At 39.3% G+C, this 25,497-nt stretch overlaps 1 protein-coding gene across 1 annotated transcript in view; it reads left to right on the top strand.

Annotated features, from left to right (window-relative positions):
* LOC150077286 (liprin-alpha-1-like) overlaps nt 1-25,497 on the top strand; it is a 1,048,988-nt gene that overhangs the window by 928,028 nt on the left and 95,463 nt on the right. The window lies entirely within an intron of this gene.

Here is a 25,497-nt window from a genome sequence, read left to right as displayed (position 1 = left end):
GTGCTGTGGAGTGGTGAGTCACAGTATATGTTTTACCAGTGTGAGTCGTGGTGTGGTGGATGCCTGGAGAAAACTACATGCCATTTTGTTTTTCAGGTTTTGGCTCGGGACCATTGATTGTTTCAGACAAGGCTATGAATGCCAAGATACATCTAGATGTCCCGGACAATAATGCATTACCTGCACTGTGACAGCACATTGGGAAAGGCCCATACCTGTATCAGTAGGACAGTATTCCATGTCATACTGCTTGCATTGTGATGACTTGGTTTGAGGACATGAGCATTGAAAGATTGGACTGGCCATCCCAGAGCCGTGACCTCAACCCTGTAGAAAACCTCTAGGATGAATTGGATCATCAGGTGCATGTACAAAAAACAAAGCCAATTCTGCCCAATAAACAAAACTGAGCTGATTGCCACTTTAAAGGTTGAATGCTGGAAAATGTTGGAGGCAATTTTTTAAAAAAAAAGGTGCACACATTATTAGTTTTTTCCTATAAATAAAGATTATATTTGTAGATATGCTAATGACCGGATATTAATGGCAGGCCAGTGTGTAGCATGCTGCGTAAGCTTTTCTGAATTGCATTATTCTACCATCTTATTACTAATTTTGAAATTTAATAACAATTTATATGAAATATTGTATGTATTTCACATATAGTAGAACCCGAATAAAAAGTTTTTCAAGGGACTTGAGGTTTAGAACTTCTTACACAGGAAACTTCTTAGAAGGGAAAATAACCTAAGGGTATGAAATATTAACGACACAAATAAAAATGAAAAGATACACACAAGTTAACGATGGTTTTTAAGTACTATTTAAGAATTTATAAATATTTTACTCTGCCTATGGAAACATTTTTAAACTGAGGATTTCTAATTGCTTAACATTCTGTTCATTAAACTCATTACCAGTTGGAAGAATGAGCTCCTTTGGAGTTTCAACATACCTTAAAAGGTCACAATTACAATAAGACAGAGCAACAATCCACTAAGTAATTCAGAATCGTTCACAACCATCAGAACTTAATGCTTAATGTGGTCTATATATCCAATTTGGATATCGACGAAAACAATTGCAATATGTCATTTTCATCATATCAAACAGTTTCTACACAAAATGTTTTAGCGCTGAAAGCTTCACACTATGGAAAATTCGCTAATCAAACAGGTTAGTGCCAAGCATTATTTTAGTTCATAGTAAACCACGGAAAAAGGTAAATCTCATATTGTGAATGCCTTCACAACAAGTTGCCCTTATATTGAACTAACTCAAATAGGCAATGCTCCAACAGTGGATTCTTGAATAGGCAACACTTTGCCATTGGATTCTCAGCAGATACCATCACCCCACCCACAACCCCTGGGTGGTGATATCCACCAAGAATAAGTAACATTTGTCTTCTCTGTTGGCGAAGCATTGTTTATTGGAGGTAGTGCAATATCAGGGCAACTCATTGTGAAGACACTCAATATGAGATGTAAAAAACAATGCCATTTGATCTACTTCGGTGGTTTACTACAAATTAAAATCATGCTTGGCACTAACTTGTTCGATTACCAAATGTTTAATATTTTTTAATATTAAAAATAAATAATTTCTATATTTAAAAAATGTATTAAGTGGGAAAACTTTTTGCCCTGGAAACTTCTTACACTGGAATAATACATTACAATATACAGAGTTGAAATTGGGACTTAAGAAGCCAAACCGGAATTTCTTATCTGGGTTCTACTGTAATTTGTTTTTTATGTGCATTACTGATTGTAATGAAATTTTGTCATCTGAATTATGGTCACTTTGCAAAAATAGAATGGGCACATGGATATAATATGAGGTAGGAAAAATCTGCTTTAGGCTGAGAAACATCCAAAAATTGCCACTCATTTTAACTGAAAAATGGTTACACACAAGTATTGTGTCATTTAGACATTTATAGTCTACACCAGGGATTTCCAAAGTGGTCGGTAACGACCCCCAGGGTCTTTGGGCTAGTTTGAGTGGTCTTTAGTTCCTAATAAAGCCACTGGGGGTTGGTAAGATTATTTTAGGAATCTTGAAAGAAATTTCCCACAAAGATAATTCTAGTAATCTAGAATTAGTATACCAAACAAGTCGTTAATGGAATAAGTAGTTAACTCGGGCAGTCACATTGGAATCACACTATTGTCACCTCACGTGAGGTTACATGAAAACAAGTCAAACGTCAAATGTATGAGAGGGAGAGAGCTATATTTCCCGTTTTGTTTATTGGTTGGAGACAAACTGTTATTAACGGCTGTAGTCGCAAGATAATGCATTCGCCTTCAAGTCCGATTCACGCCCTCACTATTTTCTGTTCGAGCAGAAAAATTTGTACGCCATGAGTTTTCTGTCATTCTGACAGAAGAAAATAGAGGAAATGATAGTAGAAACCTGCCCAGTCACATAAATACTCAAAGATGGCCAAAGGAGGAAAATAGATCAACAGTATTACAATTTACAAATTTAGAAGAGGAACAAGTTGATAATTTCAGTTTGTACAACTCATCACAATTTCTAACAAGTTCAATTTTTAGCATTGTTTTTGTTATTAAATTTAATTTAAAAAAATTTTGTTTTGTATTGTGACCGAATAAATCCTTATTCCAAATTAAACTTGAAGTTTAAGGAAAGTATTTCAACTTTCCTTAAACATACAACTGATTTTTCCTTACCACTGACTGAATTTCGAAATTGCGTATTTTGCCCTTGTAATTAGATTATATTGGAAATTAAATTCTACTTTATTCATTCGTAAAGACATCTTAAAACGATTTTAATCTTCTTCTAAGTCCTGCAGTAAATGATGGAATTCACCTTTTTCTGTTCTCTTCCAGTTTATGTCGTATATTCGTTGCTTATTCCCTTTTGTTTTCTTGGCCATGGGTGGGGGCCTCATTTTTAGTTTAAATATTTTCTGAAGTAGTGATAAAAAATTAAAGGGAATCCCAGGTAAAGGGGCCCCAAAATTAAATATGGCCGGGGCCTATTTCATCCTTAATCCATCTCTGTTCTCAGCTATAAGAAAATCATTTTCTAAATCTTCTTCAAAATCTGAAGAAGAGGATGAAGTGTGGCAATTCATTTCACTTCAGCTTTCTCCAAAGCGAACAACACATATCTAACGTAGAATGGTAATAATGTGTCTCCTACAACCGACTTCGCAGTTTACACTAAACAGTGTGTTTATGGTCAAATGGCACCCAGGGGGTTTATCCCTACTCCGAGTGACACAACGTGAGGTGACAATCACTGTGTGCCCTTGAAAACATAAATAAATTGTTTTAGTTAGTGTCCAAGCAGATTTTCATTCTAGTGGTCATGCTCAGTTTTTGTTTTACCGCCATTGCTGTCATCAAACTTCAGTGCTATTTCTAGTGTCAGTAGATAGTTTCGTTCTGCAGTATTTGGGAGCGGATTATTCATTTTGTTTTAATAGTTTCTTATTTAAATTATTTTAGTAAGAGTTCAAGTTGTGTTGAAATAATTTCTTACAGAAAACTGCTAATGATCAAAAAAGAAGTGTCATCAATATTCTATAGAATATTTAAATTTCGGGTTTGTGCCTTCTCCCAGTAATGAAACAAAAGCAATGTGTCTTTTGTGTGAGAAAACATTTAAAAAAACAGCATAATGATAAAAGCAACAAAGACCTTGAATATTTCAAGACAATGAAGGAAAAATTTTTAAATCGTACAACGCTTAAGCCCTTTATAAAATCATCTGCAATACCAGCAGCCAGTGGTGGACTACAAACATCGTATGATATTGCTCTTCTAATTGCAAAGAAAGGAAAGCCACATACTCCTGGCGAAGAAATAATTCTACCCTCTATAAAAATAGCAAGAGTCAGTTATGAAAAAGGATGCTAATCCAGTTCTAAGGAGTATTCCATTTAGTAATAATACAGTGCAGTGGAGAATTGCTGAGATGGCAAATGATGTCCAAACAACAGTAAATTCAGAGCTGAAAGAGGTTACGTTTGCTATGCAATTAGACAAATTAACATTTGGAAGTATAAATATTTTAATGTCATTTGTATGGTATTACAGTATGAGTAAAAAAGCAGTAATTGATGAATTCCTTTTTGCCAAATCTTAAAAAACTGATTCCAAAGGTGAAACAATTTTTAGATGTGTGCAAGAGTAATTTGAAAAGTATGACATTCCCTTTAGTAATATAACTGCAATTGTAATGGATGGGGCTCCAAATCTTTTGTACTTACCAACCTATGGTTGGTAAGTACAAAAGATTTGGAAAAAATCCTCTGTACTTACCAACCATAGGTTGGTAAGTACAGAGGATTTTTAGCTTTAGCTAAAAAAGAAAATCCTAAAATACAAACAGTACATTGTGTTTTACACAGACAACACCTTGTTGCAAAAAACATAAGTGAAGAATTGCATGCTGCTTTGCAAATTTGTATTAAGGTAATAAATAAAATAAAAGCAAATGCTCTTAACAGCCGACTGTTTGCTATGCTATGTGAAAAAAAATGACGAAAATTTCAACCAATTGCTCCTTCATTGCAGAAGTAAGATGGCTGTCAAAAGGTAACTGTTTGCAAAGACTTGTAGAACTTTATAATTCAGTAGTGGAATTTCTGTGTGAGCACGATCAATCATTTGCTGATAAATTTAGTCAGAGTAGAAACCACCTCTTTTACCTTGCTGATATATTTTCAAAATTCAGTGAAGCACAAAAAAATCTGCAAGGCAAAGACATTACAATTATACAGAGTCGTACAATTATTTTGGGATTTCAAGAAAAGTTAATGCTTTTCAAAACTTCACTGAGTCATAGAAATTTTCACTTCTTTCCAAATATGTCATCTTTTGAACAAGAAGCCGAAGGAAATTTTTCAGGAAATTTATGTAGCTCACCTCGAACTTAAAAGAGGATTTTAAAAATAGATTCAAAGATCTCGAAGATATGAAAGTTACAGAATGGATTATGTCTCCATTTCATGCAGATTGTGATAGGGACGATTTGGATCTAAATTTGCAAGAGGAAATTATTCAAACGAAGGTGGACCTAGAAGCAAAATAACCACACTCAAAAGAAAGTTTTAGGGATTTTGGACAAGTAAAAATATTATTGAAAACTACCCCAAACTGTATAAAACTGTTGAGCCTTTATTATTGACCTTTCCAAGTTCATACATGGTAGAAGCCAGATTTAGCCACACCAACAGTATTTTTACTAAACAGAGAAATCGACTAGATCTCGAAAATAATGGAGGTCTAAGATTAAAACTAACAAATCACGAACCCAATATTTCCTCTCTTCTAAAAGCACATCAACCACATCCTTCACATTAGACCTGTAGTAAGTGTTACTGTTTATAAAATATATTTGAAGCTTATTGCTCCAATACACTTGAAGCTTATTGCTCTTGGGGGTCTTTGTTATTACTGAATTTTTACTTAGGGGGTCCCTAACTAAAAATTTGGGAACCTGTGGTCTACACTGTTGATCTTTTCTCACCAATAAACCTTCAAAATACAGTATATAGTTAATGTAGTTGTCTTTTTGATACCTTGGATCTTAACTTAGTGATGGTTTCTTCTTCTGTGAACCCTCTATTTCATGTCATTTCTCAGCCTTATGTTGTTTGCTTCATAATCATGCAAAATGGGGTGAACTGCATGAGTTATGTTTTTTCCCCTAGGGAACAGATCTTGTGTCCTTCATGACCCCAGAGCCTCACATTTGGTGAGAATGGGCTTGGCACACCCAGGGTCTTGAGCTGAGCTAGATATCATCATTCTTCTCTTACTTGGTGATCCCTTTCTACTCTTGACTCTCTTTCTCTCTCTCTCTCTCTCTCTCTCACTCACAGGGTAACTCGGGAATTTGGTTTGCTGGTGCAGCAGAAGCCTCAGGCTTCCTTGCACCACATGGCTAATAATAGTCTTCAATAAATGGATTGTATTATCATTAATCTACAGCTTGTTAAATTTTCTAACATGAATGAGGGCATGGAGACCACAGCTATAACTAAGTTTAAACACTTCTAGAATGTTTTTTTATGGTGATGATCACAAACATGCAAAGCTTTGGAACCTGTAGTACTCTAGTATACTGTGTGTAGATTAAGAGTTGAGAAAACAGAAGAGAATTGTAAATGTTGCACTTGAATTTTTGTACATCATTTTTAAGAGATACATAAGATGGAAAGAATAGAAGTAGTAGAGAGGAATGAGGAAGAATCACTTTGAGGCATTTTGGAGTTGAACTATAAATAGATGTTGACTAATTAATGTCATAATTGCAAATCATATAAGTTTCAACTTGTATGGAAGATAGAGGTGGAATTACAAATACTGGAGCAGAACAGTGGAAGTTTCTCTTGTAAAGGCATGCAGAAGAAACAGAACATTTATTTGATAGGGAGTGGAGTGACTTTGTGAGTAATGGATCATTAATTAGCCTGATTGTCTTCTTTTGGATAGAGTGAAAGTTTAAGAGAAGTTTTATGAGCACCACCTCAGATGTGGGAACAGTATTCTATGATAGAGCAGATATAACTCCTTGTGAACAGCAGTGCTTGTTAAATTGCAAAGTAGAAGTAGTGTATTATCATCAGCAGAACTATGGGCAGGATTTCCATTTAGTAGAAAGCCATTAGTATAAAGAGAAAAAGAATAAATAAAAGAACACATCTTGGGGAACTCGAGCATTAGTTGAAGAGAAGTAAAACCTTATAAGTTAGAACATAGAAAGGAAATACACCTTTCTTTACATTTTTCTGTATTTCTGTTTCTATTAATTAACTAACACTCCAACTGCTTGGCCTCTGAGCGGCACTGCTCCTGCCTCCCTGTGACAGGAGGTGCCTCTGTAGCCAGGTGGGAAGGAGCAGCAGTGCGTAGCACACGCTTCTTGATTAGACCGGGGTTCGAGCCCATCACCACCAAATACAGAGGATGCAGAAAGGTCAGGGAATGACCACCGCATATTCCCGGAGCAATATGGCTTAGTTGCTAATGCTCTTAAAAACCAAATAACAACAACAACCCTGTGACACTGCCAGTAACCTGGGGGAAAAGTTATCCCCGGAGCTAAAAGGAGTAACCATGGATATAAACGACTATCCACCTCTAGAGCCATCAAACTTAAGGCCAAGGCCAAACAAACCCAATGATGAGGACTTGAACCAACCAAAAAGGCTCCGAAGAGAAGTTGTTGTTGTTATTATTTGGTCTTTTAGGCGCATTAGCAAATAAGGCCATATTGCTCCGGGGATATGCGGTGGTCATTCCCTGACCTTTCCGCATCCTCCATATTTGGTGGTCACAGGCTCAAACTCCGGTCTAATCAAGAAGCATGTGCTACCCACTGCTGCTCCTGCCTGGCCATGGAGGCGCCTCCAAAGAGAAGTGCAGTGCAATGAGATGCCAAAATTTCTGGTGACACACGCACTCTCTCTCTCTCTCTCTCTCTCTCTCTCTCTCTCTCTCTCTCCCCCCCCAACCAGCCTGTCAGAAAAGTTATCACCATTTGTTATCCAAAGATATTTGGAATCCATTGCTGGAACACCAAAAATAATTAAACGACTGCAATCCGGAGACCAGAGCCATGCCGAGCCATTTTAGTACCTGAAGCAAGAATGAAAAATGTGCCCTACTGTTAATGATGGCAACATTGGCAATTATTTAATCTTTCTTTTGGTGCCCCTTTCAGCTTTTAACTTGAGGCAAGAGCCTTGTTCGCCTCACCCTCAGCACCGCTCTGCCGGAGACCTCGTGATTGAAACAGCTACCTCAAAACATTGAGTGGCTGCTCAAAATAACAACATTTGTTGGGCTGCCAGTATCTGTCACTCCCCACAATACATTAAATTCGTCCAAAGGTGTCATCATAGAGTGGCACCTGATTACAGTATCTGAAGAGGAATTAGTGGAGGAACTGAGCAATCAAAGAGTAATTAGTGCAAAACGTATAATCACCAAAAAAGATGGAAATCTTATTCCAACTCACCCATAATTTTAACTTTCAGCATTACAGATTTGCCATCCTCAATAAAAGCTGGATATTTAAACTGCCAAATTCAGCCTTTTATCCCTAATCCCATTCATTGTTTTAAATTCTAAAAGTATGGACACTCCCAGCAAGCGCATATAGAGGTGATGCCATTTGTCCTATTTGTGGATCCAAGGAGCATACACAAGCAGACTGTTCAGCCTCAAGTCCCATTTGCCCCAACTGCAAAGAAAGTCACTTAGCCTTTTCCAAATCATGTGAAATGTGGAAAACAGGGAAGAAAATTCAAAAATATAAAATAGAACACAAAGTTACAAACCCTGAGATTGGGTATATATATGCATTACACTCAAAGCTTTCACTCAACAGCAGCTCAAGCAGATGTATCAATACCTCCCAGCACATCTATACCTAACTGGGTTAAAAGTACATTATCAAACTTTGGAAAAGACACACATCAAACTAAAACCAGTGAAGCGACTAACACTCGAATCAGCATCCCAATTGATACTCGGACTGTCCCGCATGACAAAGAAAAATTAAAAACTACTAAAGAAACCTGAATCATCCACCTATAGTATAGAAGTAGATTTACACTCAGATCATGAGGAAGCCATACTTGAAATTCACACAAATGACACTATGGGTACTGGATGCCCCCACCTTCCCAAAAAAAAAGGACCAAAAAAAATGCTCCTCAAACAAAAAACCATCAAATGACCCATGCTCAGCTAAACCTAATTGAACAATTGAATTGCAGAGGCTTTCGTTGTAAAACTGACTATATTCAATACCTATCCAGAATTTAAAACAAATACACCAACCGTTTAATTATAATGGTTTAATACTAGAAACTAAAATGTACCAAACGATACTACACTGTAAAATGATATATGCAAAAAACTGATTTACAAAATAAATATACAATGAAACTTTAATATACAATAAAATATAAATAAAATATTTAAAATACAATAAAGATAAAAGCGATAAAACATTGACTGAAGCTTTTGGAGGCTTCCGCCTCCTTTCTCAACAACAATGATGTTTAAGCAACCCATCCTTAAGTAACAGGCTCACAGCACACGTGGTTGACCAGGCGCATGCTCAATATTTCTTCCATACGATCCAGAACCGGAAGCGGCTCGGGAGCGTGGAAATATAAAACGCTCGTCTTTTGCCAGGACCACAGCTTCTAGTAGGGGGTGAAATCGAACACCCCTGTCTCTATTCATACTATTGTTCTCAGACGAGCCTATCCACAAACTCTCTAGCCACTTACAGTCCCAGAACCTATGCGCCCGGTCAAGGATGATAGCATTCACCGGGGAGACCTGATGATGTTTCTCCCAATAATGCTCAGCAATGGCGGACTTATTGAACTCTGCGGTCTGTATAGCTCGCATGTGCTTCCCCAGGCGGTCTTTTAGTCGCCGTCCTGTCTCCCCCACATAACATTCCCCACAGTCCGGGCATTCGATCTCATATACGACCCCACTACTGGAATCCCCAGGAATGGGGTCTTTGACCTGTGACAACACTGTGTGCAACTTCCGACCCGGAAGCTGCACATAGTGTGTCTGAAAGTCACATAGCATTCTTGAAACTCGATCTGAAAAGCCCGAATAGTAGGGAATATAAACTGTAGCGACTGGAACGGATGGTATTTCATGATTAGGCTCCACGCCTCTATTATATTTATCAATGACCCTCTGGGGGTAACCGCATTTCATAAGATCCACCCTAACTCGCCCAATTTCTTTCTCTCTCTCCTCAGAGGTGCTACAATGCATCCTAACCCTACCCAAAAGTGCCCTGGCCACGCTGTTTTTATGCTGGGCAGCCTGTGCTGACCTATAATGGGTGTACTGGCTCCTACACATAGGCATCCTAAACACTGTAGTACTAAGCCTGGAGCCTTCTCTACTCACCATTACGTCCAGGAATGGGAGGGAACCATTCACTTCCATCTCTGAGGTGAACTGTATAAAAGGAGAGAAATCATTGAGAAAGCCAACTACATCCTCTTCTCTCCCCTTTTCCACCAAAGTGAACGTGTCATCCACGTATCTCTTCCACTTGCGCATAGGGAACTCCAAACTTGTAAAAACCCTATTTTCTAACTCTTCCATTGCCAGGTTTGCGACAATGGCGCTAATAGGAGAACCCATAGCTGTGCCGTGAACCTGTTTGTACATCACTCCTTTATACAGCAAAGTCGTACTCGAAAGACATAATTCTACACCACAGCATATATCCTCTACACTTAGGTGCGATCTAGTACTTAGGGTATCATCTCTTTGCAGTGCCACCTTTACACATTCCACTCCATGGGCTATGGGTATACAAGTAAATAATGACACCACATCTAGCGACACCATTATTTCATTCTCCCCTACATTTTGACTTTTAACGAAGTTCACAAAATCCACACTGTCTTTAACAACAAACATGGACCGTCCCACTATAGGAGAAATCAGCTGCGCCAGGAATTTTGACAAAGCATAGGTAGGGCTCCCAACAAAAGAAACAATGGGTCGTAACGGGACCCCCACCTTATGTGTTTTCGGTAGCCCATAAAACCTGGGCAGCTGACACCCCATTGCATGCATAGAGCAGTACTTTTCTTTAGAAATCTTACCCGTTTTTAACCAGAGCTGTAAAATCTTATTAACACGTTGTTCTAAACCGGCTAGAGGATTTCTGCGGATGACCTTGTATGTATTATCATCCTGTAATAAATCTAGTGCTTTTTTATGATAATCATCACTATTTAATACTACTGTAGATCTACCCTTATCTGCCGGCAGAACCACAATATCTTCATCCTGCTTAAGTTCCTTTAACGCTTTCATTTGATTATGGGTGAGATTAGGGGTAGCCTTTCTGGCCTGACACAGGATGGCTGAGGCTTTTACCCGGATACGATTAGCAATGGGTTCTGGCAATTTACGAATTACCCTCTCAATACCCATAGCTGTCTCAGTAATTGGAGGTTTAGGGGGTAACAAGGCAAACTTAGGCCCCAAAGCCAATATCCCCTCTTGCTCTGTAGTTAAAGGTTTACCACTCAGATTATGAATAAAATTAGATTTATTAACCCTATACATATTTGCCTGTTCTTCCAATAGCGTATTGAATTTGCTAATGTGCCTCATCTTATATAAATGTGCAATCCTACCAACCCTATTATGAACTAACGTCCTGACATATGTTAAATGTAAAAGGGATAGTCTACTACTAATGTTACCTAGAGATACACCAATCACTAGAGATACTCCTATCTCCTTAAACCATCATGTAATTTCTGTATCCAAGTGTTCAACACCTTCTTCTGATACCACGTAATAATCCTCATCATTCGCACATCCTCAAACGGTGCTTTAATCCTAAATCCATGCGGAATGAGTTCATGTTCCCTGCAACGGTACGCAAATCTTAGGTGTTGTTGCTGCTTAACCTCTCCTATGCTGCACTTCTGAAACTGCCGGATGTGTTGCAAAACTGTATGGCCATAAACACTGACAATATCTTCAAAAAGGCCTCTAAGGTTGGGAGAGTACATATCCAGAATTTAAAACAAATACACCAACCGTTTAATTATAATGGTTTAATACTAGAAACTAAAATGTACCAAACGATACTACACTATAAAATGATATATGCAAAAGACTGATTTACAAAATAAATATCGATGAAACTTTAATATACAATAAAATATAAATAAAATATTTAAAATACAATAAAATATAAATAAAATATTTAAAATACAATAAAGATAAAAGCGATAAAACATTGACTGAAGCTTTCGGAGGCTTCCGCCTCCTTTCTCAACAACAATGATGTTTAAGCAACACATCCTTAAGTAACAGGCTCACAGCACACATGGTTGACCGGGCGCATGCTCAATTTTTCTTCCATACGATCCAGAACCGGAAGCGGCTCGGGAGCGTGGAAATATAAAACGCTCATCTTTTGCCAAGACCACAGCTTCTAGTAGGGGGTGAAATCGAACACCCCTGTCCCTATTCATACTATTGTTCTCAGACGAGCCTATCCACAAACTCTCTAGCCACTTACGGTCCCAGAACCTATGCGCCTGGTCAAGGATGACAGCATTCACCGGGAGACCTGATGATGTTTCTCCCAATGCTGCCAAAAACACATAAGGTTGGGGTCCCGTTATGACCCATTGTTTCTTTTGTTGGGAGCCCTACCTATGCTTTGTCAAAATTCCTGGCACAGCTGATTTCTCCTATAGTGGGACGGTCCATGTTTGTTGTTAAAGACAGTGTGGATTTTGTGAACTTCGTTAAAAGTCAAAATGTAGGGGAGAATGAAATAATGGTGTCGCTAGATGTGGTGTCATTATTTACTTGTATACCCCTAGCCAATGGGGTGGAATGTGTAAAGGTCGCACTGCAAAGAGATGATACCCTAAGTACTAGATCGCACCTAAGTGTAGAGGATATATGCTGTGGTGTAGAATTATGTCTTTCGAGTACGACTTTGCTGTATAAAGGAGTGATGTACAAACAGGTTCACGGCACAGCTATGGGTTCTCCTATTAGCGCCATTGTCGCAAACCTGGCAATGGAAGAGTTAGAAAATAGGGTTTTTACAAGTTTGGAGTTCCCTATGCGCAAGTGGAAGAGATACGTGGATGACACGTTCACTTTGGTGCAAAAGGGGAGAGAAGAGGATGTAGTTGGCTTTCTCAATGATTTCTCTCCTTTTATGCAGTTCACCTCAAAGGTGGAAGTGAATGGTTCCCTCCCATTCCTGGACGTAATGGTGAGTAGAGAAGGCTCCAGGCTTAGTACTACAGTGTTTAGGAAGCCTATGTGTAGGAGCCAGTACACCCATTATAGGTCAGCACAGGCTGCCCAGCATAAAAACAGCGTGGCCAGGGCACTTTTGGGTAGGGTTAGGACGCATTGTAGCACCTCTGAGGAGAGAGAGAAAGAAATTGGGCGAGTTAGGGTGGATCTTATGAAATGCGGTTACCCCCAGAGGGTCATTGATAAATATAATAGAGGCGTGGAGCCTAATCATGAAATACCATCCGTTCCAGTCGCCACAGTTTATATTCCCTACTATCCGGGCTTGTCAGATCGAGTTTCAAGAATGCTATGTGACTTTCAGACACACTGTGTGCAGCTTCCGGGTCGGAAGTTGCACACAGTGTTGTCACAGGTCAAAGACCCCATTCCTGGGGATTCCAGTAGTGGGGTCGTATATGAGATCGAATGCCCGGACTGTGGGGAATGTTATGTGGGGGAGACAGGACGGCGACTGAAAGACCGTCTGGGGGAGCACATGCGAGCTATACAGACCGCAGAGCTCAATAAGTCCACCATTGCTGAGCATTATTGGTAGAAACATCATCAGGTCTCCCGGTGAATGCTGTCATCCTTGACCGGGCGCATAGGTTCTGGGACCGTAAGTGGCTAGAGAATTTGTGGATAGGCTCGTCTGAGAACAATAGTATGAATAGGGACAGGTGTGTTCGATTTCACCCCCTACTAGAAGCTGTGGTCCTGGCAAAAGATGAGCGTTTTATATTTCCACGCTCCCGAGCCACTTCCGGTTCTGGATCGTATGGAAGAAATATTGAGCATGCGCCTGGTCAACCACATGTGCTGTGAGCCTGTTACTTAAGGATGTGTTGCTTAAACATCATTGTTGTTGAGAAAGGAGGCGGAAGCCTCCGAAAGCTTCAGTCAATGTTTTATCGCTTTTATCTTTATTGTATTTTAAATATTTTATTTATATTTTATTGTATATTAAAGTTTCATCGTATATTTATTTTGTAAATCAGTCTTTTGCATATATCATTTTACAGTGTAGTATCGTTTGGTACATTTTAGTTTCTAGTATTAAACCATTATAATTAAACGGTTGGTGTATTTGTTTTAAATTCTGGATATGTACTCTCCCAGCCTTAGAGGCCTTTTTGAAGATATATTCAATACCTAATTAACCGGTATTCTCCAGTTGCCCTTTGTTTACAGGAAACTTACCTAACCTCACAAATTTCTCCTTCAATAAATAACTATTGCCTTTATCAATGGGCTCGAAATACAGCTAATGCTGCCCATGGTAGTGTGGCAATAACAGTAAATTCAAAGATCCCGACTAAACATATCCCACTTCAAACCGAATTAGAAGCTGTTTCTGTTCGTATAACTCTCCATATTACCATAACATTTGTCTCAATCTACTTGCCACCAAACCATAATGTTTAAAAGATCTTGAAAATCTCATCATACAGATACCTCCACCTCTCTGTATGTTAGGGGATTTTAATGGGCACAACCCCTTATGGAGCAGCCCTAAATAAGATAGACAGGGTCAACTCATTGAAAAGCTTTCTAGAGGCCCAAAACCTCACCATACTAAATACTTGTGCACCCACGCATGTATAGCTCCCAACTGGACACACCTCAGAAATAGTTCTCTTAATTTGTTCTCCAATCATCATCATCAGCCATTTTCAATCCACTGCAGGATGAAGACCTCTCCAGCAACTTTCCAGTTCCTTCTGTATTCAGCACCAGCCATCCATTTACTACCCACAAACTCATGAATTTCATCTATCCATCTCCGCCTTTGTCTTCCAGGTTTTCTTCTAGCTCCTCTTGGGTACCATTCTGTTATTTTCTTAGTCCATCTATCATCATGTCTTCGAGCTATGTGTCCTGCGCAAGACCACTTTAGTTCTTTAGTTTTGATAAGAATGTCCTTTACTTGAGTTTGCTGCCTAATCCATGTGTTTCTCTTCTTATCTAACAGTCTGATTCCCAATATAATTCGTTCCATTCTTCGCTGTGTAGTTCTCAGCTTCTCTTCCATTCTTTTGGTGCGTGCCCACGTTTCACTTCCATAAGTTATGGTAGGGAGTATACTGTGGTTCATTATTTTACGTTTCAGACAAACTGGGATATTGCTCTTCAGTATGTGACTATATTTCCTGAATGCTATCCATCCAAAATTTATTCTTCTCTTGACTTCCCGCCATTTATCATTATTACAGCTAATAACTTGTCCCAGATAAGTATATGACTCCACCATTTCAATTACTGCTCCTTCAATCATTATTTCCCTTTCTGTGGCATACTTGTTCATCATTCATTTTGTTTTAGCCATATTCATCTTTAGTCCAAAATCCTTATTAACTGTGCATAACTGATTAAGATTTTCCTCTAATTCTTTGGGATCGTGGCTTATGACCACAATGTCATCTGCAAATCGTAAATGGTTTAGGTACTCTCCGTTCACATTGACTCCTTTCTGTGACCAGTCTAATCTTCTGAAAGCTTCCTCAAGGGCAGCAGTAAATAGCTTCGGAGATATTGTGTCTCCTTGTCGAACTCCTTTCTCGATTTTAAATTTCCTACTGCCTTTGTCTAGTCTAATAAAGGAGGTAGCACTCTCATATATTTTCTTCAAAATCATAATATATGGGGTATCTATGCCTTGTCTTTCCAGTGCCCAAAATATTTGCCTTATGCTGTATGAAGTCAAATGCCTTTTCATAATGCACAAATGCCAGGCATAATGGTGTTTTATATTCATTTGCTTTCTCCATTAGCTGTGATATTACGTGAAGGTGATCCATATCTGAGAATCCTGTCCTAAAGTCAGCTTGCTCTTTCGGTTGCTTCTCATCAAGTATTCTTTCTAATCTGTTAGTACTGACCCTTGTGAACAACTTGTAGATTAGCATTAGCATTAGCATTAGTAGAGGCATATGATGCAAGAAAGCAAGCTTATTCAGCGTCAGCCAAAAAAAAAAAAAAAAAAAACACACCACTCCCATTTCACCCCTCCGTTCGCTCGAAATACCTGTCCAGTTGAGCCTTAAATTTGTTTAGGCTATCAACTTCAACAACAAGTGATGGAAGTCGGTTCCACCAACCAACCACCTGCTGGCCAAAGGCAAATTTCCACACATCTATCCGTTGTTGTTATTTGATTTTTAGGAGCATTAGCAACTAAGGCCATATTGCTCCGGGGATATGCGGTGGTCATTCCCTGACCTTTCCGCATCCTCCATATTTGGTGGCTCACGGGTTCAAACCACGGTCTAATCAAGAAGCGTGTGCTACGCACTGCTGCTCCTGCCCACCTGGCTACGGAGGCGCCTACACATCTATCCGACATCCGTCCTTCCTCAATTTGAATTTATGCCCTCTGAGGTGATTATTCTGAGCAAGATGAAGGATCCCATTGACATTGAGCATGCTCAAACCATTCAAAGCCTTATACACCTCTATCAGATCACCTCGCCGGTGCCCAGTCTCCAGACTCTGTAATTTGCAAAACTTAAGGCTTTCTTCGTAAGAGCAACCCTTTGTTCCATTCACTAATCTTGTTGCCCTTCTCTGTACCCGTTCCAGCAGCTCTACATCCTTCTTGAAATGAGGCCTCCAGACCTGTATACAGTACTCAAGATGTGGCCTAACCATTGCCTTATACAAGGGAATAATCACCTCCTTATCCCTGCTAGAAAAATTCCTATATATCATTGACAAGACACCATGAGCTACTCTTGCAGCTCGTCTGCACTGCTCAGAGAACTTCATATCTGCCTGCACAATTACCACCAGGTCCTTTTCATTCTCCGCCACTGTCACTGTAGTACCGCAGAGTTGATATGTTGCTCTGGGGTTACTGTTTCCCATATGTAGTACTTTACATTTGTCAATGTTAAACTTCATTTGCCACCTCTCAGCCCATCTGTTCAACCTTTCCAGATCCTGTTGCAGCAGCAGCAGCATAGTGTCAGTGGTGTCCTTAACAACCCTGCCAACCTTTGTATCATCTGCAAACTTGGACATTAAACTTGATATCCCATCATCAATATCATTCATAAACACCAAAAACAACAACGGACCCAACACTGAACCCTGAGGAACTCCACTAATAACATTAGTCCACGTTGAGCAGTGTCCATTGATTACCACGCTCTGTGTTCTGCCACTCAACCATCCCTTTATCCATAGCAGCAATTTGCCTCCAATGCCACACTGCTATAATTTGTGCAGCAGTCTTTCATGCACAAAAGTATCAAAAGCCTTTCTAAGATCCAAATATATAATATCAAAGTTATTCCCTGCATCTAGTTCTTTTGTGACTACATCATAGTATCCAATCAAATTGGTCAGGCAAGACCTGCCCTTAACAAAACCATGCTGCATCTGAGCTATAACTGAATTCTTGTCTAGATGATCCTGCAGTGCTTCTTTAACCAGTGCCTCCATTAATTTACCTGGAACAGAAGTTAAACTAACAGGTCTATAATTACTTGTGTCAGCCTTTGATCCTTCTTTGTGAATTGGGGTTACATTTGCACATCTCCAGTCTATGGGTACCTCCCCTGAGTGCAAAGAAGCTCTCATAATTATGGCTAGGGGTTTGCTTACTTCCTTTGCTGCCTCCTTTAATATAACTGGATAGATCCCATCCACTCCAGGTGCTTTTTTTATGTTTATCCTCAACAACCTCTCCTCCACTTTCCTCTCAGTTATTACAAAATCGTCCAGCTCACTGCCAATGTTTACTTTTCCTGCATCATTCTCTTCCTGAATAACTCCTCATGCGTGAATGTAGATGCAAAATACTCGTTAAGATTGTTAGCCACCTGAGCAGGATCCTCAACTGTTGAATCATCAATATCCAGTGGACCAATCTGATTCATCCGTTTCCTTCTTGAGTTTAAATAGGTAAAGAACTCTTTTCTGTTTTTCTTTGCATCCTTTGCCAAGGATTTTTCGTAGTCTGCCTTTGCCTGCCTAATCTCCTTTGTGACTTGGTTACAGACCAACTTATGTCTATCATAGGCTTCCATGTCACCCATTAATTTGTATGTATCCCATTCATTTTTCTTCTCTGCCACATGTCTCATTAGTTCATCTGACAACCATTTAGGCCTAAACCTTGAACAATATTTCCTAGTTGGTATGTAAAGCCTGGTAGCCTCCAAGATTAGTTCCTTGAATGATTCCCATTTTTGAGTTTGCTGTTGGTAACATCATTAGTTGGTCCCACTGTATAGAATTTAAATACTGTCTCAGACCATCATAGTCGCCTTTACGAAAACAAAAACCCTTTCCTTTACCTCTGATGGTAGTTACCTCCTTGAGTAAATCCCATTTCAACACACTGTGATCACTGCCACCTAGTGGTTCATTTATCTGCAGATTCTTAATGCATGAAGAATCACTACTGATAATCAGATCAAGAGTATTTCTCCCTCTTGTTGCCTCACGGACATGCTGATGTAGATGTTGGATAACAAGCTAATTGGTCTATAATTTCCAATTTCTGATTTATCTCCTTTCTTATGCAGCAAAACTATGATTGCATTATTCCACTGCTTAGGTGTCACACCTTTTCTAATGCACTTTGTGAAGAGCCTTGCCAGTTTTTGTGTTATGTCTCTTCCTCCCAATTTTAACAACTCTACAGTAACTTCATCTTCCCCCGGAGCTTTCTGATTCTTCATTTTCTTCAATGCATGTTCTACCTCATCAGGAAGAATATCAGGTATGTCGTATGTGTTGCTACTTTGCAATACATCTTCCCCACTGCTGGCATCATTCCCTTGCTCCTTGTATAATTTTCTATAGTAGTCTTCTGCTATTTGAATTATGCCTTCTCTGCTGTTTATAAGTACACCATCACAATTCTTCAGTTTCAGTATCATTTGTCTTCTGTATTACTGCTCATGGCTGCTGATTTAAATCCTTTGTTTTCCCTTAATGTTTGTTCTACTTTTCTTGTGTTAAATCTTATGTCCTCTCTGAGTGTTTTTCTAATGGCTTTGCATAACTCAGTATACTCAATTTTCTCCCTGTCAGTGTTTTTCTTCCTCTTCATTTGTCGTCTTCGGTTCATCATGACAAGTGTTTCTTGACTAATTTTTTCTTCTTTGGATTTCTTTTTCCCTATAGGTTTCTTGGGCTTTATCACTTTCAAAACGTTGTAGTATTCCTCGTCGATATCTTGGTCCTGAGCAGTCTGCAGAAGCTCAAACTTGTTCTTAAGTTCCAGTACATACTGCTTTTTCTCCTCCTCTGTTATGTCAAAGATCTTTGTATTATTTACTCTAGTCAGTTTTTTCCTTTCCTACATCTATATCAAGTGTACATCTTGCCATTCTGTGATCACTTCCAACATTTACCTTATTCAGGATGGTAACATCATTCACAATATATCTTCTGTTAGTGAGGATGAAGTCGATTTCATTAGTTGTTAATACATTTTGACTCTTCCATGTCCACTTTCTGTTCACCCTTTTCTTGAAAAAAAAAAGTGTTCATTACTGACAGTCCTTGAGATTCTGCAAATTCGACAAGTCTTTCACCTGTCTTGAGAGGGCGCTGAATCTCTTTAAAAGTTACAGCTGACAGTTACAGGCTCCGCAAAAAACATAAGTGTTTGCCTTTTATTTACATGATTGTTATTTTATATTGTACTTAATACGTAGTCATATAGTTATAGTTACGCTGGTTATTTTTTATTTTTAATTTAGATAAAGAGTTTTTGTGGATTTTACTTACGATAGGTAAAACCATTATTTCGTTCCATTTTGTAGCCATTGTTTTTGGATATAGTGGTAGGGAATTCAAATTTTTTAATTGAGGTAGCTAGGTAGCTCTAACGCATAATTATATAGTAATACGCTTCACTGTTTCTATTTAATAGTTTCTATTCAAATACTATTGATATTTAATTTATTGATTTTATTAATTTAAACTACCATGCCCCAGACTAGAGCAGCAAAGCAACGGGCACAAAGTGGCAGGAGTGCTGTGAATCGGGGGAGAACTGAGGGGAGCAATTCTCCAACGCATCACAGCCTAAAAAAATGTGCAACTTGTGAAATGTTTGCCGAACTCTCTGGAACGGAACATGATATTGCCATGGGGGATGTCTTTGTGTGTGCGCGATGTAAGGAGTGTAAGGAAATCAGGCGACAACTCAGCGTTGTTATGGGCCTATATGAGAGTTTGAAGGACAGGGTGGATGCCCTCGAAAGATCTAAATTGAGGGGCCCATCAGGCTCTCAGCTGCCCAACTCAACGCCAGAGCTCACTCCTGGGCATCAGGCAACACAGCGGCAATCTCCAAAGCAGAATGCGCTGGTCCCAAAGGAACTAGTTATTGTTGGTGACTCTATTGTCAGGGAGACGGGGAATATATTTTGTAAAAAGGATAGGTGGAACAGGACCAGGGTATGTCTGCCAGGGGCAAAGGTTGATGACGTTGTAGAGCGGATATCATCTTTCAAGGGCACAAAAGGTGATATAGTTGTACACGTTGGCACTAATGATATTAAGAGTAGGAGACCGGCGGAATTACTCAACAAGTACAGGTCACTGTTGAAAAAAAGCCGTGAAATAGGATTGAATTTGAAAGTGTCTGCAATTCTGCCCAGACACGATAGGAGGGAGTATATGATGAGAGCCTTGTCGATCAATTCTGCCCTGGAAAGATTGTGCAAGGCTCAAGGGGTAGAATTTTTTTCAGCCTGGACTGTACTTGTTAACAGGAGAGATTGCTTCTACAGGGATGGGATACACTTAAATAGAAAGGGTGCAAGAATATTTGCTGATGCTATCGAGGCAGTGTTAGGTGGGTCGGAAAACTGCTAGTTTGGGGGGATACAAAGACTAATAGTTTAACAGTAACCGCAGGCAGAGGTGAAGGTGATTCTTGCACAACTTCTATTAGAATAAGAAGCGACCTGGAGCGAGGGGTGTTGGGGGTTTCAGGGACGGATGGCAGTCATCATGGAATAGTTGGGTATATGGGATGTGTTAGGGTAACAAGGAATAGGCATAGGAGCATGTATGCTTGCATGTATACCAATGCTAGAAGTATAGTAAATAAATTTGATGAATTTGAAGTGTCGGTCAAGACATCAAAGGCGGATATTGTTGGGATAGCAGAGACGTGGTGTCACAAAGATATAAGGAATGCAGAACTGGAATTTGGGGAGTACAATGTGTACAGAAAGGATAGACAGGACAGAAAGGGAGGGGGTGTTATGCTGTTAATTAAGAAAAACATAAAATCAAAGGAAGTGCACCCAGTTAATATAGATGAACAGTGCTCTGTTGAGTCAGTTTGGTGTGAGATAAGCACTGCGAAAGGAAAAATAAGAGTAGGAGTGTGTTATAGGCCTAATGACTTGAATGAGTACAATGAACAATTGTACAGAGAAATAGAGTGGGCCAGTAAATCAGAATGTCTTATAATGGGGGATTTTAACTTCCAGATATTGACTGGAACTTGTGGGTTGGTCACTCACACACTAGTCAGACTTTTGTGGAGTTATTGGATGATTGTTTTCTGCAGCAGCATGTTCGAGAGGCAACCAGAGAAAGTAACACTCTTGTTCTGGTTATCAGCAGTGATCATTCGTGTATTAAGAATTTGCAGATAAAGGAACCACTAGGTGGCAGTGATCACAGCGTGCTGAAGTGGGATTTACTCAAAGAGGTAACTACCGTCAGGGGTAAAGGAAAGGGTTTTTGCTTCCGTAAAGGGGAGTACAGTGGTCTCAGACAGTTTTTAAATTCTGTACAGTGGGATCAACTGACGATGTTACAAACAGTAAATTCTAAGTGGGAAGCATTCAAAGAATTAATCGTGGAAGCTACTAGACTTTATATACCGATTAAGAAATATCGTTCAAGGTTTAGGCCTAAATGGTTATCAAATGAACTAATGAGACTCGTGACAGAGAAGAAAAATGCATGGGATGCATATAAATTATCAGGTGACGCAGAAGCCTGTGGCAGATATAAGCTAGTCGGTAATCAGGTCACAAAGGAGGTTCGGCAGGCGAAGGCGGATTACGAGAAATCTTTGGCAAAAGATGCTAAGAAAAACAGCAAGGATTTCTTTACTTATATAAACTCTAAAAGGAAGGGGATGAATATGATTGGTCCACTTGACATCGATGGTTCGACTGTTGATGATCCTGCTCAGAGAGCAAACAAACTGAATGAGTATTTTGCATCTACATTCACACGTGAGGAATTATTACAATTTGAAAATGGAAGAAGGTTATCAAATTGTAGTAGTGTGCTTAATGATTTTGTAATAACTGAGAGCAAAGTGGAGGAGAAATTGTTGAAGTTAAACATAAGAAAGGCACCTGGGGTGGATGGGATCTATCCAGTTATTTTAAAGGAGGCGGCAAAGCAACTAAGCAAACCCTTAGCCATAATTATGAGAGCATCCTTGGACTCAGGGGAGGTTCCCACGGACTGGAGATGTGCAAATGTGTCCCCAATTCACAAAGGTGGATCGAAGGGTGACACGAGTAATTACAGACCAGTTAGTTTAACTTCTGTTCCGGGTAAAATAATGGAGTCGCTGGTTAAAGATGCATTGCAGGATCATCTAGACAAGACTGCAGCAATAATTCAAACACAGCATGGGTTTGTTAAGGGAAAGTCTTGTCTGACAAATTTGATTGGTTATTATGATGTGGTCACAAAGGAACTGGATGCAAAAAATAATTTTGATTTCAGGAAAGCTTTTGACACTGTTGCGCATGGAAGACTACTGTACAAATTGGAGCAGAATGGTATTAAGGGTAAGTTGCTACAATGGATAAAAGGATGGTTAAGTGGGAGAAGACAGAGGGTGGTAATCAATGGGTGCTGCTCTTCGTGGACTAATGTTATTAGTGGAGTCCCACAGGGTTCGGTGTTGGGTCCACTGTTGTTTTGTGTATTTATCAATGATATTGATGAAGGTATATCAGGCTTAATGTCGAAGTTTGCAGATGACACAAAGGTTGGCAGGGTTGTTAATGACAGTAATGGCAGTGTGCTACTGCAACAGGATCTAGATAATTTGGGCAGATGGGCTAAGAAGTGGCAACTGAAATTCAACCTTGACAAATGCAAAGTACTGCATATGGGTAGAAGTAACCTCAGAGAAACATACCAACTGTGTGGTACTACACTTAAGGTGGTAGAAAATGAAAAAGACCTGGGAGTAATTGTGCAGTCAGATATGAAGTTTTCTGAGCAGTGCAGACAGGCTGCTAGGGCGGGTCATGGGGTTTTGTCAATGATATATAGGAATTTTGCTAGCAGGGAAAAGGAGGTGATTGTCCCTCTGTATAAGGCAATGGTCAGGCCACGCCTTGAGTACTGCGTACAGGTCTGGAGGCCTCATTTTAGGAAGGATGTAGATTTGCTTGAGCGTGTACAGAGAAGAGCAACACGATTGGTGAGGGGAATGAAGGGATTCTCTTACCAAGAGAGGCTTAAGTTCTGCAAATTGCAGTGGCTGGAGACTAGGCACCTGCGCGGTGATCTGATTGATGTCTATAAGGCCTTGAATGGGTTGAGCACGCTGAATTCTGATGGGATCCTTCCACTTGTTCAGATTACCAACCTACGGGGACATAAGTTCAAATTAAGAAAGGACAGATGTAGAATAAATGTGCGGAAATTTGCCTTTAGCCAGCGGGTGGTTAATTGCTGGAACAAACTTCCATCTGTCGTTGTAGAAGTTGATAGGTTAAATAAATTTAAGGAGGAACTGGACAGGCATTTGGAGGGAATGGTGTGATTTTTTTTTTTTTTTTTTTTTTTTTGGCTGATGCTGCATAAGCTCCTACACTTGCTTTCTTGCATCATGTGCCACTACTACTACTACTACTAGTACCTCTTTTATTTCTTTCACCAATTCCAAAATTTCCTATAGTTCCTCTTTCTGGGCTGTTTTGCCTTTTTCCAGTTTTAGCATTGAAGTCCCCCATAATAATAGTGTAGTGGGTTTTCTGCTCATCAAGAAGACTCTCAATTTCGGTGTACATTTCTTCAACCTCTTCATCATCATGGCTCGATGTTGGTGCATAAATCATTATAATCTTTAGTTTGTACCTCTTAGAAATCTTGAGTATTAGTCTTGTCACCTTTGGTGATGTACTTTTGAATTCCAAAATGTTGTTTTTAAAATCTTTATGGACCAGAAACCCAACTCCACCTTCATTCCTTTCATTGTTTCCATTGATGTACAGCAGATTTCCACATGATAAACTTATAAATGATTCATTTCTTCTTGTTGTTTCAGCCAAACCGATGATATTCCAATTCACATTTTCTAATTCCTTTTCCAGTTCTAATATCCTTTTCCTGTTCTCCAATACTGGTCCCAGCTATAGAGTGGTGCATTATAAATGATCCCATGGGCAGTGACCACTTCCCAATCATATGCAAATTTTTTGTAGTACAGACTCTTTCAAATCAACCATGCAGAAAATGGAAATTTGCCATGCAAACTGGGCAAAATTGCAATCGTCAATCTGTCTTGATGTGGAAACAATCCGCCTCCATCCTATTGATAATGTGACAGATTACATAATGGCACGCATCTCCTAAAAGTGGCAAAAGATTCAATATCATTATCAACTCTCCCAAGCTGAAAGCATTAAAATTACTGGTGGAATGAGGACTGCACAAAAGCAAAAAATAAAGCCTGGAATGTATTTTGGCAAAGCCCAACCACAGCCAATCTCATAAATTTTAAGAAATTAAGGGCAAAACACATTTAATATGAAAGCAAGTCAAAGAATCCTGGACCTGTTTTGCATCGAGCATCAACAGAAAATAATATGGAAAAAAATTAGACAGCTTTCTGGTAGGTTTCCTACCATACTTTCTCCAATACTCTCCTGGAATGGGCAAGATTTATCAAGTCCCTTAGATATAGTTAATGGTTTGGGTAATACTTTTGCTGAAATCTCAGCAGCATCAGCTTACACTAAATCATTCCAACAAATTAAAAGCATTAGAGATCGGCATTCTATTAACTTTCAAACTGCTGCCCTCTTTCCATATAACAAGCCTCTGCAATATTCTGAACTTTTGAAAGCCATCAGAACAGCCCATGATGGTGCGCTTGGACCAGATGGGATTTATTATGTCATGCTATAACATCTTGATGACAAAGCTTTGCACCTCCTTCTGGTATATTACAACCATATATTTTTAGAAAATGTATACCCAGCCTCTTGGTATCATTCTACTGTTTTAGCATTCTTAAAGCCTGGAAAAGAACCAACTAGCCCCCATAACTATGCAACAATATCCTCTTTCAAGCTGCCTCAGAAAAATCCTTGAAAAAATTGTCCATAGTAGACTCATCTGGCTCATTGAGTCAGAAAATCTAATGAGCCATAGTCCACATGGCTTTCAACAAAACAGTCATGCTTGGATCTCATGGTCAAGGCTGAATTTGCCATTTGTAATGCCTTTGTGAAACACGAACATCTAGTAACAGTTTCCATAGATATAGAGAAGGCTTTTGACACTACCTGATATGGCATGCTTAGTGATCTTTACTCTCTTGGTCTATGGGACAACCTTCCTATATTTGTGAAAAATTTTCTACATACTAGATCGTTTAAAGTTCAATACCAACATGCTCTTTCAGAAACATTCATTC

The sequence above is a fragment of the Mastigoproctus giganteus genome, chromosome 12 (assembly GCF_048544385.1).
Source record: "Mastigoproctus giganteus isolate SK-2022 chromosome 12, ASM4854438v1, whole genome shotgun sequence".
In the NCBI taxonomy this organism is placed as follows: Eukaryota; Metazoa; Arthropoda; class Arachnida; order Uropygi; family Thelyphonidae; genus Mastigoproctus; species Mastigoproctus giganteus.
This window is presented reverse-complemented; position numbering and strand designations above follow the sequence as displayed.